The 3834-nt window shown below is 34.5% G+C and overlaps 1 pseudogene; it reads left to right on the forward strand.

Annotated features, from left to right (window-relative positions):
• The first annotated feature begins 2102 nt into the window (after positions 1–2102).
• On the forward strand, positions 2103–2702 carry LOC122490490 (annotated as a pseudogene).
• The last annotated feature ends 1132 nt before the right edge of the window (positions 2703–3834 follow it).

Below are 3834 nucleotides of genomic sequence, written 5' to 3' on the forward strand. Positions count from 1 at the left end.
CTCCCTGATTGCTGTGGGTAGGACTTCAATACTATGTTGACTAAAAGTGATGAGAGTGGACATCTTTGTCTTTTTTTTCTGATCTTAAAGGAAAAGTTTTCTGTTTTTCACCACTGAGGATATTAGGTGTGGGTTTTTCATACGTGACCTTTATTTTGTTGAGTTATGTTCCCTCTAAACCATTTTGTTGAGAATTTGTATCATGAACAGATGTTGTATTTTGTCAAATGCCTTTTCAGCATCTGTTGGGGTGATCTTATGGTTTTTATTCTTCCTCTTGTTAATGTGATTTATTGCCTTGGTTGATTGCAAATATTGAACCACCCTTGTATACTGGAATAAATCCCACTTGATTGTGTTGAATGATTATTTTAATGTATTGTTGAATTTGGTTTGCTAATACTTTATAGAGTGTCTTTGCATCTATATTCCTCAGGGATACTGGCCTGTAGTTTTCTTTTTTGGTAGTGCCTTTTTCTGGTTTTTGTATCAAAGTAATGCTGACCTTGTAGTGAATTTAAAAGTTTTCCTTTTTCCTTGATGTTTTAGAATAGCTTGAGAAGAATAGACATGAACTCCTATTTAAAGGTTTGGTAGAGGGGCGCCTGGGTGGCTGTCAGTTAAGCATCTGACTCTTGATTTAAGTTCAGGTCATGATCTCACAGTTCATGTGTGAGAACTGTGTTGGGCTCTGTAATGTTAGCACAGAGCCTGCTTGGGATTCTCTCTCTCTCTCTCTCTCTCTCTCTCTCTCTCTCTCTTCCCCCCCACCCTCCCCTGCTCACACACTCTGTCTTTGCCCTGCCCCCTCCCCTGCTCACATGCTCTCTCTCTCTCAAGATAAATAAATAAACTTAATAAAAAAGTTTGGTAGAATTCACCTGTGATTCCTTCTGATTCTGGACTTTTGGTTGTTGGGTTTTTTTTTAATTATGAATTCAGTGTCACTACTAGTAATTGGTCTGTTCAAATTTTCCATTTCTTATTCAGTTTTGGAAGGTTGTATGTTTCTAGGAATTTATTAATTTCTCCTAGCTTTCCAATTAGTTGGCATATAATTTTTCATAATATTCTATAATTCTTTATATTTCTGTGGTATTAGTTGTTATTTCTCCTCCTTCGTTTCTGATTTTGAGTTCTCTTTTTCTTGATGGGTCTGGCTAAAGATTTATCAATTTTGTTTATCTTTTCAAAGAACCAGCTTTTAATTTTATTGATCTTTTACATTGTTTTTTTTAGTCTCTATTTTATTTATTTCTTCACTCATCTTATTTCCTTCTACTGGCTTTGGGCTTTGTCCCTCTTTTTTCTAGCTCCTTTAGGTGTAAGCTTAGGTTGTTTGAGATATTTCTTGAGGAAGATCTGCATTGCTATAAACTTCCCTTCTTAGAAGGGATGCTTTGGTTGCATCCCAAAGATTTTGGACCATTATGTTTTCATTTTCATTTATTTCCATGTATTTTTAAAATTTTTCTCTTGATTTCTTTGTTGACTCATTGGTTGTTTAGTAGTGTTTGTTTGGCCTTCGTGTGTGTGCATTTTTTCATGTTTTTTTTTCTTGTAATTGATTTCTAGGTTTATACTGTTGTCAGAAAAGATGCTTGATAAGATTTTAGTTTTCTTGAATTTATTGAGACTTGTTTTGTGGCCTAACATGTGATTTATCCTGAAAAATGCTCCATGTGTACTTGAAAAAAAAATGTGTATACTGATATTTTGGGATGGAATATTCTGTATATATCTGTTATGCCCATCTGGTCTAATATGTGATTCAAATAACGGTTTCCTTATTGATTTTCTGTCTGGATGATCTATCCATTGATGTAAGTAGTGTGTTAATGTCCCATACTATTATCGTATTACTGTCGCTTTCTCCCTTATGTCTGTTAATATTTGTTTTATGTATTAAAGTGTGCCTATGTTGGGTTCATAGATATTTACAATTGTTATATTCTCTTGTTGGATTGATCCCTTTATCGTTGTGTGGTGCCCTTCTTTGCCTCTTGCTACAGTCTTTGTTTTAAAGTCTGTTTTGGAGCTTGGGCAGCAGCAGTAGTGGCAACAGTGAAGCAGCCCAGCTTCATGAAGGCTCTTGTTTCACCATGGCACGTAGGTACCTGGTACAAACGTGCCCCACTTCCATGAAGCCCAAAAGTAAGGTCAGTTCTGCCAAGGAAGTGGTGAAGGAGGAGCCTAAGGGGAGGTCAGCAAGGTTGTTAGTTAAATCTGCTCCTGCAAAAGTGGAAATGAAGCCAAAAAAAGGTAACAGGAAAGGATAACTTCTCAACCAAAAAGTGCAAACAAAAGGGAAAAGGGGAGCAAATAGGCTGGAGGAAAATAGGCTGGAGTGACTAACCAGGAAACAAAAGAAGACTTACCTGCAGAAAATGGAGAAACTAAAAATGAGGAGAGTCCAGCCTCTGGTGAAGCAGGAAAGAAAGAAGCCACGTTTGATTAATATCAAATAACATGTCTTATCAGTGGTCACTGTCTTCCTTCTTGTACAATCCACAGGAATATTTTTATCAACTATTTTGTAAATGCAAGTTTTTTAGTAGCTCTAGAAACATTTTTAAGAAGGAGAGAATCCCACCTCATCCCATTTTTTAAGTGTAAAAGCTTTTATTAAGAGGTGAAATCATTTGCTTGTTGTTTATTTTTAGGTACAACCAGAAAATAGTGGGGTATTGAATATGGGAGGCTTTGACTATCTTGGGTGTCAGATAAACATTCCATAGATGAGGTAGATTTTGTATCATATAATACCAAGCAAATGGTGATTTGGAGTCAGTCATGCATTTAATATGTCTTGAACATTTTAAATTACTTTTATTCCCATGTTATTTTTGGTAGAATTGTTGCCTAAAGAAAACTATTCCTTGATCTTGGCTCTTCACGTCAGAATTTTGTGCACTCTGTAACATCTTGGTAATAGTAGTCAAGTTTTCCTAGTAAATTTGTGAATGTGCTGTGCAAGATTGAAAATTTGAGTATGTACGGTATATGGTATTAAATTGTGAATTAATAGGACTTAACAATGTTACAGCATATCAACATTTGAAGGTATTGGTACTTGATATACTGTTAAGAAAAATTTGTATCCAAATTTTAAACTAGAAGTTCACTGGAATAACTTTTAGAAAAGAATCACAATTACATGATTTTTTAGATTTTTGGTATATAGGTTAAGAATTGTGTACAAATTGAAATATCTATATTGATCCTCAGAACAACCAATAAAAACTCAATTACAAAAGAAAAAAAGTAAAGTCTATTTTGCCCAGTATAAGTAATGCCAGCCTGGATTAAAATTTTTTTTTTCATGTCAATTGGCATGGTATATGTTTTACCATCACTTTCGGTCTGTATGTATGTGTCTTTAGGTCTGAAGTCAGTCTCTAGTAGGCAGCATATAGATGGGTCTTTTTTATCCACTCATTTCTCTGTTCTTTTCTTCTTTTACTCTTTCCGTGTGAGTGACTTTCTTTACTGCTATTTTTGGCTTTATTTTCGTGTATCTATTATAGGTTTTGGTTTGTGGTTACTATAAGGTTCATTTAAAACATTCTAAGTATATAGTAGTCTGTATTAAGTTGATGGCCCTTTAAGAAGAAGGAACATAGAAGAATTATAAAAGCAACCAGAAAACAAACAAAAATACTAATTAGTAAATATCTGTCAATAATTACTCTAAATGTAAATAGACTAACGGGTCCAATCAAAAGACATAGGGTGACTGACTGGCTTTTCTTTCCAGTTAAAGAATTCCCTTTAACATTTCTTGTAGGGCTGGTTTAGTGATAATGAATTCCTTTAACTTTTGTTTGTCTGGGA

The sequence above is a fragment of the Prionailurus bengalensis genome, chromosome B2 (genome assembly GCF_016509475.1).
Source record: "Prionailurus bengalensis isolate Pbe53 chromosome B2, Fcat_Pben_1.1_paternal_pri, whole genome shotgun sequence".
NCBI lineage: Eukaryota > Metazoa > Chordata > Mammalia > Carnivora > Felidae > Prionailurus > Prionailurus bengalensis.